Raw genomic sequence first — 15014 nt, forward strand, 5'->3', positions numbered from 1 at the left:
TATCCTACGTGCAATGCAGCATTCGCGTACCACTGCTCCCCCGACTGCACTGACCCAACATGGTTTGGCCAAGACAAACACGGAGTTCTTTCCAAATATTCTCGCTTTAATGACAATAGTTGACTAACTTCCCTGAAGTCTCCATATCATAAGAGGCAGAGGTAGCAAACTGAGTCTCTCCAAGCTCAGGGTCATGCTGTCTCATAACCAGTCTGGGCCTCGGGTTCCTTGCGCACAGTGAGGACAGTCTCTACCTCCCAGCTCAGCCGTGACCGCTGATACCTGGAAAGTGTCTCACACACGGCTTGGCTCACGGCAAGAGCCCGACAAATGGTCTCCACGAATTCCAATAGAGTGGCAGTAGAGTACATGAGACATTCCAAACTAGAATTAAAATGAATATAAATTATACAAACAGCACACTCTGATTTATTCAGAATGACCGAGACTAACACTTGAGCGTTGCACATAGATCTGAGCTACTATTTAACAGAAAGTAACAACACGTTTCCCATTCAATGGCTAAAATTTTACTGGTTGGATCTGCTTCTCTCTGCTCTCCCTGCATGACTCATTCGTGATTCCCCAAGTACTTCAAGGTCTTGCTATGCTTTCGATCCTTGAAAGCAGCACAGTTTTGGAAAAGGCACTTAATAATGCCAACGCCGTTTCCCGCCTCGCCTGGATTTTGCCATGAGTAACATGTGTTACTCTTACGGGATTGATTCGTGCCAGATACGCTGCTCGACGCTGGCTCTACAAACAAACGGCCAGCATGGTCACTGGCATGATGCCGTTCCCGCTCTGGCGGGGCTGAAGGCCTGGAAGCCCCGGCTCAGATGTGGTGTATGGAGAACCTAACAGCAGCAAAGCCCATCTTTCTGCGGGGGAGAAGGGCACAGGAAGCTACCGCCTTCGTTCCAGAGGGAGGGAGAGTATTCAAGAGCCTGCCTGCTCCTCAACTGCCCCGTCCGAGCGAGACCCAGACGGAGGTGCAAGGAGGTGAGCTCACTTGCCGGTACCGGGAGAAACGGGTGGACGGAGGCAAGGAGGAGGACGCGGAGCTGCAGACCAGTGGCCAGCTGACCCCCACAGTGATTTCGTCCCGTGGGGTTCCAGTTCAGACAGACGCAGGGCAGAGGCGACCTGGCCGCCTGGCAGCTGACACAGGCCCGGCCCGGGCGGCCTCGTCTCCTCACCTCACCCCACTCTCCTTAGTGTATCACTTTCTATCACCCTATCCTTAGCTCCTGCCACCCAGAAATTTTTCTCCAGATGGGAGGACTGGCAGTCGGCTCCCCTCCCTTGTGTAATCAAATATCTCACCCTGAAGATATGCTCAGACTCTCTGGCCCGGGCTCAGCCCTCCGGTTTGCAGCATGGCATGGAGCAGCCGGCCGGCCCAGAGCCCCAGCGGTTTCTAATTAAAACGGGGCAAGTGTTTCTCTAGACACAGACAGAGTTCTTAGAGGAGAAACAACAGGTTCCTCTGAGGTTGGCCTTCAGGGCTCACACAGATGGGCTGTTTGTGAAGGGAAGGTAAATAGGCCGCTTTTAGAAAGTTCAAATGGATGTATTATTATTATCAATTATTTTAACCGTATTTGCCACCTGACACTGACTACAAAGAACTTAAATATGTCTCTGGAATGGCATTCAATAGATGGGGGCGGAAATCATGTTATTTTAATGTGTCAGAGCTGCAAAAATAAAAATAATTTCCTGTCTCCCTTAGGTTATAAAAATTTACCTAATCCTAACATAAGAACTAGAATGATCAGTAGGGGAAGAAAGGGATAAAGAAAGGGGGGGTAATCAGAAGGGGGAATGAAACATGAGAGACTATGGACTATGAGAAACAAACTGAGGGCTACGGAGGGGAGGGGGGTGGGGGAATGGGATAGACCGGTGATGGGTAGTAAGGAGGGCACATATTGCATGGTGCACTGGGTGTTATACACAACTAATGAATCATCGAGCCTTACATCGAAAACTGGGGATGTACTGTATGGTGACTAACATAATATAATAAAAAATCATTATTAAAAAAAAAATTTACCTAATCCTCTCCATATTGATCATATTCTGCACCATGCTATGGAAATGTAAACATTTCTGAAAATAAAGTTTTTATACTTTAAAGTTAAAAAAAAAACAACCAAAATTCCAAAGCAATTTGTGATTGAACACATTCCCTGCTCCAAGAGGCAAGATTGCATGTTTCAGCCCTGAGACCACAGACTTGATCGCCTAAAGGCAGGAGTATTGTTCAAACTGCTGAATGGCCATCCTGGCGGCACAGGGCAAGGACTAACCAGCAAACGGATGCAAGATTTAGCGCTGGAGCAGGGAGGTAGAGACCCTTGATGCCAGATGGGACCTCTCTACAGCCAGGTACGGGGGAAATGAAGTTGGGAGGTGCTGTTGGAGAATGTACCCTGAGCAAGAAGGGTGCTAAGCTGAGAAGAGCTATTTACCAACAGAACAGGATTTCACCCTTCAGCAACTGGTTCAGCTACACACCCACTAAATACTGGCCCTGCCCAAAGGGAACAGGCAAAAACCTAAACGGGGGAACTAGCTGGTCCAGGGGTTGACACCCCGAAGGAGCAGACATGACTTGGTTCTTATTAATTGCTGCTAGACCTTCTGATTTCTCAAGAGAAGCTAAAAATCTGTATTTCATTATGGCAAGTAATACACATTAAAAAAATAAAGCCACGTGAGCCAAAACAAACAGGTCGGCAAGTAACCATTTTGTCACTTGGGATTGACAGTGGCCTAGGGGAACAGGCCCACTTACGCCCACGGCCTCCACAGAAACATGAACCTACCACGTTGCTCCAAAAGCCAAAATCTCCCTCTACCGCTGAAGCCCCTGCACTGCTTCAGGCCACCTCCCGCCTCACATGCATTCCCACGAGAGACCGAACTGCTCTTCCCACAGCACCGCAGACATTCCCCTCCTCTGAACCTGCCACCTCCGAGGCGCCTGGGGGGCTCAGTCAGCGAAGCGTCCGGCTCTTGATTTTGGCTCTGGTCTGATTCCAGGGTCCTGATCCCAGGGTCATGAGACTGAGCCCTGTGTGAGGCTCTGCACTGCGCTCCAGGCCAGGCTCGGTGTTGGGCACGGAGCCTGCTTAAGATTCTCTGTCTCCCTCTGCCCTTACCTCCCCACCCTCCACCCCCATCCCCTGCGCACGCACTCTCTCTCTTAAAAAAAAAAAAAAAAAAAACCAACCCTATCACCTCCTATGCTAGTGCCTTGTCTGTCTCATCCAGAGGTTCCATCTTTTTGTTGCTGTGTCTACAGGGCCTAGCATGCAGTTTGGTACCCAGGAGCCACAGAAAGGGAAAGAAGAGAAAAAGGAAAGAAATTTTGTTCTCCTATTTTCTGTCCCTTGACTTTTTTTTCTAAAGATTTTATTTATTTATTTATTTATTTATTTATTTATTTATTTTAGAGAGAGAGAGTGCATGCATGTGTGCACGTGAGCTGGGGGAGGGGCAGAAGGAGAGGGAGAGAGAATCTCAGACAGACTCCCTGCTGAGCATGGACCCTTACTTGGGGCTCCATCTCATGACCCTGAGATCATGACCAGAGCTGAAACAAAGAGTCCTTCACTTAACCAACTGAGGCCCCAGGCGCCCCCAGTCCCTCTACTATGTCAAGCAGTAGCACCTAATGGTGATATGCGATATGGCAAACCCAGCTTTATTTAACGTGGAAGATGCTCACTCAACCAAAGAGGAAATAAATAATATGACATTGAAATATTTTACATCATAAGAGAAAGCCCCAAATTGAAAGATGCAGCAAAGGCCTCTGTAATAGTCACGGTCACCACATGAACTCTTTCTTTTAAATTCAACTACTGAAGGATTTTTTTAATCATGAAAACATAGCACCAATTCCTTAATAATTTTTTAGAAAATTGAACTTAAAGTTTAGAAAGGTATTCTATAGCCATTTCTCCTATAATGTTTCACTCCTGAAATGTATATATTTTTCAGGTCTCAGGAACTGCTCTTAAAAAGAGATAGTCCTCATTTCCCAACAATGTGAATATCCTTAACCCAACTGAACTGTATACTTAAAAATGGCTAAGATGTTAGATTTTATGTTATGTGCTTTTGCTACAATAAAATTATTTTTAAAATAAATATATTTTAAAAAATAGAGATGGTCTCAGCCCACTTTCCTTAAGAGGTCCTTAATACGGAGAAAGCAGGCAACAACACAAGGTAAAGAAGTATAAGGAGAGGCACTGAGATGGAACCCATACATTGGTCCTGGCATTCCATAGTCTAGTCCCAGAACCAGCTGTACCTAGGGGCAAATTGTTTGTTTCCTTCCAGTTGTTAGATCCCACCCTTCAGGGGTGTTCATTCATTCAGCAGGCATTTACTGAGTGCTATGACTGAGGCTCTGACGATATCCTTAAAGCATAGTCTGCGCCCTTCACTTACTCGAAACCCAGATTCCAGCAAATGTGCTGCCAATACCTTGGAGTTGGAGATGAAGTAGGTGGTGCTAAGGCCCAGCCTCACCATGATTCATTGGTCCTGAGCAACATTCGCACGCCTGGTCACGAGGTCAGGTGGCCCCCAGGGAGCCCACGCCTGCCTGTGGCTAGAGATGCCCACCACTTTCTTACTCACTTTTAGGTATGAAAGCATAAATATCTCCTCACGAGCTTCCTCTTTGCCATCCTGCTCCCACTGCAAGAGGTCCGGGACGTCCCCAGGCAGCAAGACAAAAGCTGAAGGCAAAATGAATGGTGGAGGCGTCTGTTTATGTCCACTGGGCAAAAAAATGTAAATGTAACCCACTGCCATGTTTTCTCTGAGCCCTGAGCCTCTGCTTTCCGTGCCCCTGGAAATTCACCACGTAGCAGTGATTTCTTCTCAGGCTGGCTCCTGGCTGAGGCACTTGTCCATACAACCTTAGCTTTCCCAGTGGATTGGTGGGAGTTAGATGAAGGATATTAGACCCAAAAGAGAGCCTAGAATCAAGAACTCTCATTTTAGAGATAGGAAACCCCAAGAACTGGTAAATTTCCCAAGCTCACAGCAAATTATTGGTTAAGTTGGAAGCAGAACTCAGGTCTCCTGACTCCCACCATAATCTATGCTAAGTCCAAGATACCTCCACTAAGAGAACTGGAGTAGACTATTAAGCTATAGCTGGTCCAGTTTCAGACTCTGATCACATAGAAGTTGTAAAAGTCTTTCAAGTTCATTTTGAATGTCTTGTTGGTAACTCTCTGGATTAAGGTAATGGTGGCGACACCTATATCCAATCAGGGATTTTATACAGAAAGGCAGGAGAGGGAGAGCCTTCCAGGAAGCCCCCCACCTGGTGATTGGATCATGTTCTAGCCTTGGGTCTAGTTCCATGGGAGCTTGAGGACCCAGACTTCAGTTCAGTCGTCCAGTCAGTGGAGTGACGGATGTCACTATCAGCTCTAGAACACATCTCCATGCCTCTGTATCTTCATAAGTGAAATGATTCATTGCGAAACTCTAGTGAGGTTATTGTGAAAATCAGGAAGTGTCAGCTGTGGTTAAATGTACGTGAGTTTAAGATAGAACATTTTTGATACGGATGTGTCAATCTAGGTTCATCTCATGTAAGGAATGTGCCACCCTGGTGGAGGATGATGATGATGAGGGTGACTGTGTGTGTGTGTGGGGGGACGTGGCAGGGGATATGTGTGGGAAATCTCTGTACCTTCCTCTCAGTTTTGCTGTGAACCTAAAACTGCTCTAAAAAATAAAGTACATTAAACAATACAATTTTTTAAAAAAGATAGAACACCTCTAGTCCACATTTCCTTTATTATCATACAGTATCTTTCCTCTTATATCAAAATATGGGGTGTTCCGGGGCGCCTGGGTAGCACAGCGGTTGAGCGTCTGCCTTCGGCTCAGGGCGTGATCCCGGCGTTCTGGGATCGAGCCCCACATCAGGCTCCTCCGCTATGAGCCTGCTTCTTCCTCTCCCACTCCCCCTGCTTGTGTTCCCTCTCTCGCTGGCTGTCTCTGTCCTGTCGAATAAATAAATAAAATCTTTAAAAAAAAAAAAAATATGGGGTGTTCCATGTTATGGGCAGAAAGCCAGAAAATCAAGAGGCTGGAGTGGGGCCAAGACAGAAACACTGCTTGCGGCTGCCCGGATCAAGCAGCCAGTCTCTCAACTCAGCCATATCGTCATCAGGGTCTTGAGGGCACCTGAGGCACCAAGTTTCCCAGGTCTCCTCGAGCTCAGAATCAGAAGGAACACGACTACTCTGTGCTGTCATGAGAAGTGTTTCATGGAGCAGTGTTCATGGCTTCTTGCTTCAGAGTCACTTGGGACACTTGTCACAAATGCAGAATTGTGGGCCCTGTCTCAGGGTCTTATTGAATCCGAATGACTGGGAGTGGGGCCTGGGACTTGATATTTCTGGTAATTGTCCCCTGATGACTCCGAGGCAGCCCGATGTATTGGAATCCATTTCTGCTGATATTGGATCACCCTTTTATGTCGAGACCATACACGAGAAGGCTGAATCCATAGTGTGTCTTAAACCCAGAAAGCCTCCCTCCAGGCAACATTCTTTCAGCAACTTGTAAGGCACCACAAGCTGTCAGAAAGGGCGGTATGGACAAGGACATCACTGAGGGCATTTTGGATTTCAGAAGGGGGAAGGGTCCAACTCCCATTTCCCAAAGAATGACTGCTTTAGCAAACGGGTGAGTGAGAGGTTAGCAATGCAGCCATGGCCACAATTATGTACTGCCCAGACAGACACTGCCCGAGTACATGACTTACACCCCAGTCACGGGTTTGACTTCTGTGGGATCTCTGGTCTGACATTTTCTAAGACCAGATCGCTTTCCCTCCATCTGAGGGTTGGTGGGATATTTATGAACAGTGCCCATAAAATGCCACCTGGGGGCTACAGAAACTCTCGGTCCCAGAGATACCTCAGTCATACCTGCTACTTTAAATCTAATTTAAGTCCCTGTGCTTCAGTTTCCTTGGAAGCAGAACAGAAATTCTCTCACTGCCCCGCCTCTAAGGGGCATTGACAGGAGAAAGAGGCAAGATTTGCCGAGAGCTGAGTGGTGCAGGGGAGTAAGCCTCAGCCCACCTTCAGATGCCCCTGGGATTTAGGTCCCCTCCTTGTCTGAAAATCAAAATGGATTGCACCTGCCATGGCTCACATTCTGGGTCTTGTCGAGCCGCATGCCCAGGGAATAGAACTGAAGGGAAGCCAGCTGCCCCTTCTAACCCTACACAAGGCCTTCCCGCGTTTCAGTACTTGGCCTTCCACCACTCCACTCCTTCAGCACACTCCATTTCCTCAGCTCTACCTCCCCACTCAGTGCATGAGCCCATGGCAGTCCCCTGACAACATTGGTGGAACCCACCTGAGGCCTTGACGCAGCCACCAAGGCAGCTCGCTGGCATGCCCCTCCTTCCTGCCTTCCGCATTTCCTGTCGGGCAGTCCTGAGATGTTTCTTCATTTCAGCTTTACTCCTTTTGAAGCAGCCTTGGAATTGTTGGTGTTTCTTTTAAAAAGAACAGAGAGAGAGAGATCAGGGAGACTAGATTGGAGAGTGACCCACACTCAAAATCCTCAAAGTCTAAAGTCTTTTGTGAGGCTTCTGTTTGGATTCTCCAACAACTCTTTTTCAAAAAACGATCTGAATTTTAAGTACAAGTCTCAGATCAGTGAACAGACTCCAATATGACTAATGATGGCTCAGAGAGTTAGCAAGAGAAAAAGAAAAACTGATTTCAGTTTCTCTGGACTGTATTTGAAAGACATGGGTAAAGAAATCAGATCTAGCTCTGGAAACCAAAGGCGGAGAGAAGGAAAACTAAGCTGAGAAAAGATTAGTCTAGAATTGCTGGCAAATCCATTTTTGTCAGGCCAAGGTTATGTACCGGTAGAGTGACTTATATACACCACGCCCTTTGTAGAACCATAGACTGCCACTTACTGAGCGCTTACTGATGTCTTGGCCATTGGTTAAGTCTTTCTCTTCTGTTAATTATTTCATTGAATCGTGACAACAACTCCACAAGATATGTATTGATTTCTCAGTTCTATAGTTGGGGACATTGAGGCTCAAAGAAGTGAAATAGCTTGCCCAAGGTCACCATACATGGCAGAGCTGGGATCCCAGCCTAGGTCTGTCTCATTCTAGTCAGTGACCTCCAAGAATAGTGGAGCTGAAGAAACACTGGGCTGCTATCAAAGATCTTTGTTATGGTCCCAGCTCTACCACTAACTAATGAGGTGTCCCAGAACATGTAGCTGACCCTCAGGGCTCCAGTTTTCTCAACTGTAAACTATGTGACTCAGTAGTAGACAGGCTTGAATGCCCTTTGCATGCTTACCAATCTCTATTTACAGCTTCTCTCTTGCACATTATTCCAGCAGCTCTCTGCTGCTTTCCCTGGATTTTGCGATACATAGCTGGTGATAACTATAACTTATGGGGTGCTTAATCCTTGATCTTGTTGACCTCCAAATTACAATACTGTTTTTATAAGTAAAAAAATACAGCCTGCTTGACTAGTGTCTGCTTTGCCACAGCCCACATTGTGACACAGCTCCCAAGGCACACTGAGGCAATGCTTGTCAGACAGCTCCAGAGATAAAAGCAGTAACATTTGCTTGTGTTGTTCTGTCTTCTCATTATTTACAGTCTTGTGATCTTCAGTAAAGGGGAAAAATTGAAAGCTACTACACATAAACCCAAGAATAATGTTGACTGTTGTTGACTGTTTATAATGAGAAAGATCTTGGAAGATGTGAGTAAATCCAGGCACGGCTGTTAGAACCACACATCTGGCCCTGTGCAGCTTCATGAATCTCACCTCCAAGCCACACATAATCAGGCAAAAGAGAGGGTCAATATGCACGATATCTCAGGCTTCAGCCAGTCTTGGACCAGTGAAATAAAGAGCATGGTCAGTGGGGCAGATCAACAGGAGAAAGACTAAAGGGATGGGTCACAGTCCAGTCTCCAACCTCCAGGTGGGGCTAACTATTGGTGGGCACTGAACGCGTAAGGCCTGGATTTCAAAACTAGGGTTGTGCATTTTTGAGGTAAAGAAATATATCTGCAACACGTTCTTCAGGACTTACTTGTTTCAGGCCAAATACACATATGCCACAATACAGCATTTCCAAGAAATATCTCAAAACCAGAATCTCTGAAAAGCCAGCCTCCTCCTGCGAGGGCGCCTCTGAATATAGAAGCAGTAATGAGAACACTTGTGTAGTGTTTCATTGTTTGCAAAGCGCTCTCACACTTTGATCTTTCTAACATCCCAGAGTCACTGAGGTTCCAAAAAGCTTATGTAACTTGCCTGACCCAGCATTTGAACCCAGGTCTCCTGACTCGAGAGCTTTTCTTACACCATGTACTTCTTTTTTTTTTTTTTTAAAGATTTTATTTATTTATTCGACAGAGATAGAGACAGCCAGCGAGAGAGGGAACACAAGCAGGGGGAGCAGGAGAGGAAGAAGCAGGCTCACAGTGGAAGAGCTCGATGTGGGGCTCGATCCCACAACGCCGGGATCACGCCCTAAGCCGAAGGCAGACGCTCAACCGCTGTGCCACCCAGGTGCCCCTACACCATGTATTTCTGAATAAGATTTTTTCCACAAAGGAAATAAATTTTCTTATTTTAAAAATCAAATAAGGGAAAGAAAAATGACTCTGTACTTAGGAGGCAAGACTGCTGCTGGTTTGTCATGGCTGACTTGCTATTTTTCATAAACAAGAGGCAGTAGGGTCAAAGGGAAGACCACATGGCACCCGATGAAGTGAACGCAATCTTTTTCAATGCTGGGGAGAAGCAATGGCAAATAAGAAAAAAAGCAACATCAAAATAGCCTATGAGAAATGCAAAAGACAGCTTTCCCATTTTTCTAAATTTAGATAGGTTTCGGTGCTGTCACTGCCAGCACCATGAGGGTCATTGTGTCAAACATGGCCAACAGCAAGGCCACAAGGAGGTACATTAGGGTTCCAACTGGCTTCAAGAGAAGCTGAATCAACCAGGACCAGAGTCCACCTAAGACAATCTTAGCCAAATCTTGGATAACTTTCACATTAGATGACAACCTCTCAAACACACAGAATCAAATTCTCCCTGAATACAGCATCCTCTCTGCCACCACAGTGATTCTTAAATATGGGGCTGATAAGGATTTGGGCTTGTTTTCTAAGAATATGTCTTTCGTGTACATTACTGGGATACTAATAATAAATAACCACGAGTGACCAACTATATTAGCATTTCATAATTTGCAAAGTTCTTACACACACACACACACACACACTCATTGGAACCATAAAATATCCCTCTGGATATAGTGAGGGTGATTGATATTGCCATTCTACTGATGAAAAAACCGAGGCTCACTGTTTATATCTTCCCTAAACTCACAAAATTACTAACTAGCGAAGGAGAAACACAAACCCCAAACTTCTGACTTCATATTTCATGCTACTTCCAAGATACCAGCCATACCACTGATTAAGACTCCTGATTAATGCAGTAAATATTCTTCTCTCATATGTTTATCTTTTGCCATGGCTGGTCAACTTCAGAGATCTGAGAGCAGCACCAGACATCTGGTCACATCAGCTCTGTCAGGCAGATCTGAGGAGAGAACCCAGTTGTCAGCCACCCACGCTTCAGAGTGACTTATAAACAGCAAAACCATCAGCCATAGATGTCTCAGAATAAAAAAGGCTATGAGGAAGACTTACTCATAGGCTTAGAATGTCATGGATACTTTGGATAGGAGGCTGTAATGCTGGATGTCTGCTTGTCTGTCCCAAGGATGAAGGATAAGACCAAGTGTGGAAGCCACAGCAACTCAGGGAACCACTTCCAGCTGAGTCAACTTGAGGGGAAACGAGAAGGGGCAGCAACTCTGCTGACTTAAAGGAACTGAAGGGAAAAAAATGTTATAATTATTTCCTTTAGCTATGACTTCTGGGTTTGTCCCAAGTTATTCCTGACAGTCTTCTCACCCTATAGAATAAAATCTGTCCCCTCACCCTCACCCCCACCGCCTCAAGAAAAACCAAGTGACCTCACCACCTTAAGACAAATTCTTAACAAGTCTACCCTCAGAAGATCAAACAGAAAGTCTCTCTGGAAACTAGTGGCTAGATACTCAAAATGTAAGATGAATTAGCTGCATTAGCTGCCTTAGCAATTGTATTAGTTGTCTATTGCTGTGTAACAAATTACCCCAAAATTTAGTGGCTTAAAACAACAATTATAATAACTCAAGTCCATACTGATGGTTGGACCTGGGGAGCAGGGGAGGGAGATGGACGACAACAGGATTCGAAACTTTGATGTTGGATCTAGATTTTCCCTTTTCCTGAGCGCTTAGTGAATGGTGATATGCAGCCTTGAAGAGTTCACATGGATCCAAGTGTTCCTTACGTCTTGTTGCAAGGTGTACTCATTCCCTAGGGCTGCCTTAAATTATCACAGACTGGGTGGCTTAAAACAACAGAAATTTAGTTTCTCACAGTTCTGGAGGCTAAGTCTGAAAACAAGGGCCATGTCCCCTCTGAGGGCTCTAGAGAAGAATCTTGCCTTGCCTCGTCCTACCCTCTGTTGGTTGCCCAACAATTCTTAGAGTTCCTTGACTCCAATATCTGCCTCCATTTCACACGGTTTTTCATCTCTGTGTCTTCACATGACCTTCTTATAAGGACACCAGGCATCAGATCTAGGGCCCACCCTAATCCACTATGACCTCATCTTAATGTAATTGTATCTGCAAAGACCCTATTTCCAAATAAGGCCACATTCTGAGGTTCTAGGAGGGCATGAATTTTGGGGGGACACTATTCAACCTGTATACTAGGAATATTTCCCAGAATCGTCTCTGTCCTCTCCAATTGGGCATTCACTGATAAGGTAACCACCAAGATAACAATAATCCTATCTAGCAAATATGAGTCATTCCTTTTGACCCTCCGTAATTCTATTTTTATAACCAATTCTAAGAAAAGAATCCTACATACATAAAGAAACTTTAGGTATAGAAATTAAGCAAAGCAGTGTTGCTTATGATAGCAAGTTTGAAAACAACCTATGTTTCCAATAATAAATGAATGGTTAAGTATTACAGAAAATATATCTGTATAATAAACTACTAAGTAGCCCCTAAATTTATACATGAGACTTGTAGTCATGTAGAAAATCTACATGCTTAATGAGTGAAGAAGATACCACATTTTAAATAAATATTATAATTATATTTTAAGAAGAGCAAATAATTCTCAAAATTGTACATAAAAGTTTAAAAACTGGAAAGCGATTCATCAAAATATTAGCACTATCTGTATTTAAATGAATGATTTCTTTTTAGTTTGTTTCAATTCTATATTTCTGCATAACAAACAACCCCATAACTTATTGCTTAAAATGACAATAATCATTTATTGTTCTCGTTAATCTGTGATTAGGGCAGGACTCCATGCAACAACAGCTGATGTGACAGAACTGAGACTGAAGGATCTGCTTCCCAAGATGGCTCAACAACACATTGGTGCTGGCTATCAGCTGGGAGCTCAGCCAGGGTTGGCCAGGGGCCTCGGTTCTTCTCCAACTGGGCCTCTCCACGGGGCTGCTGAAGCTTCCTCACAGCATGGCAGCCCAGTTTCAAGAACAAGTGCTCTGAGAGAAAGGAAGTAGAAACTGCTAGTCTCTTAATGGCAGGTCCTGGGAACTAGCACAGTGCCACTTCCGCCATGCTCTGTTGGTCCAGCCATCACACAGCCTGCTCAGATTTAAGGGGAGGGGCTCTTCCTCCCCACCCCTCCCCTCCCCTGCCCTCCCAGAGGAATGTCTCAAGGAACTTGTGGCCATCTTTAATCTACCATTTTATGTCAACATTTCCCAGATTTTCTTTAAGGAGTATTATTACAAGTGGGGGCAGATGAAGTACCTTTAAAATGATTTTACTTAAAATTTTGAAGACCCCCTAATATAAACTCTGATAATTCATAAAACTACTTAAAATAGCAAATTTCTCCACTCTTAGCCCTCAAAGCCCCTTCTCCACCTATATACCCCTAGACACACACACACACACACACACACACACACACACACACACACACACACAAGATCTCCCATCTTTAGGCACTTCTCTCCACGTCAGTTCTTTGATGAGGGTGTTGAGTAAATTCGAGTCATGGTCACGGTGGCTTGTGGTATACTTCCAATCCAGATAGACACTTTTCAAAAGGCATTTGTTCACAGCCCTCCCCCACTTCCTGACCTCCTCACACACAAGAAGACCAATAAATGAATGAAGCATATCATCTCTAAAGGGCCAGACCCAGATTGGATGTACACATCTAAGCAGGCATCTGGTTACCCTCCTTATCTCCTACCAAATCTGATTCATTGGTTACTAAACACTGAAGGGCTCACAGATGCCTGAAATAGTAATATCAACTCCTAAAAGCTTTTCTCAAATTGGCTCAAATCTCATAATATTCACGCTTAGATCAAATAAAGAAGCACTTACCTTTGGATGCTGTCCCTTCAGGGAATCATAAAGCTGATCTCTTCAGCTGCTAATGGGACAGAAGGCTAATCATCTTTAAAGAACAAAAATTAAGGTCTGTCTACAAAGCAACAAGATCAACCACCTAAGATTAAACGGGAGCCAGCGTATTAGCAGTTTGGGTTTAGTTTGTTCTGTTTGGTATTTTGTGCATATGTGAATGTGACAGTTAGGTCCTGATTTTCAAGTCTGGTTGGCCCAATTTTACACAGTCCTCCTGGGAGAGGAAAGAGCTGCTAGCAACACCAAATAACCCAGAATTTTAATTAATGCTGTGGATCCTTCCTACGGAAAGACATGCATGAGCATAAGCAAAGTGCGCTGCATACATCGGGGCATTCACAGACAGCCTGCTTAGGTTAAGAACCCCCATGCTAGAGATATCTCAGATCTTTGGTGATTCAGGATAGGAGGCAAGTGCCTGAGGATGTCAGGATGGCTTAGGGCTCATTAGGCCTTGCCAGGTACAACACAGGCAACTGTTTAGAATCCTGTTTCCTCCTTGAGCCGTCACAATGGTCACCTGTGAATAAACCCCAACAGACAAAGGCCAAGCAGCCCAGACACAGCCCGAGCTTCCGTACTAATGATCCTCCTTCCCATTGGCGAGGCAGAAACACTTCTCATACCTCATTCTCTCTCCATCCTTACCCTTCCCTGTTTCTCTCTTTCCCTTTGCCAAATATTTAATTTTTAACCCCCTTCTTGAGGCTAAGGCTAGGAATACAAATGTGAGTAAAATATGGCTCCTCTTACTCATTAAATAAATTCATTGCACATTCACAGAACCCAATGTGCTTTAATTTTTACAACCCACATCCCAGTAGGGGAAACACAGTCAAGCCCACAAGCCACACACGCATACACTTTCAATGAACATATAAAAAGGCCATAGCACAGAGATAGGGAAGCAACCATGGGGGCAGAGAAGGGAGCAACTAATTGTCTGCCAGGGTGGGTCACAGAAGGCTGCTCGGGAAAGGTGACATTGATCCCCATATTCAAAAACAAACAGGCCGACAAGGAAGGAAGAAGGGACAGTATGTGCAAAGACACTCAAGTGCAAAGCACATGGTACTTCCCGGGTTCAGAGTTGCTGGAACTGAGAAGCATGTGCAAGATGAGCGCGAGTTAAAGCAGGAAAGACAGGAAGAGGCTGAATCTGGACATCCTAAGCGCCACACAAATGGGTTCAAACTACTGACACAGACACTCTGGTAGGCTCTACGCAGATGGATGAAATGATGGGCTTTAGTTTTAGAAAGCTAAGTCTGATGGCAGAATAAAAGATGGATTTGATGAGGATCGAATGAAAAACAGGGAGATTAGTTGGGAGGGAGGCTCCTGGGAGGTCCTGGTGAGGGATAAAATAGGGAGTAAATTCTAACAGGGGC

This window comes from Ursus maritimus, unplaced genomic scaffold (assembly GCF_017311325.1).
Source record: "Ursus maritimus isolate PB19 unplaced genomic scaffold, ASM1731132v1 scaffold_15, whole genome shotgun sequence".
In the NCBI taxonomy this organism is placed as follows: Eukaryota; Metazoa; Chordata; class Mammalia; order Carnivora; family Ursidae; genus Ursus; species Ursus maritimus.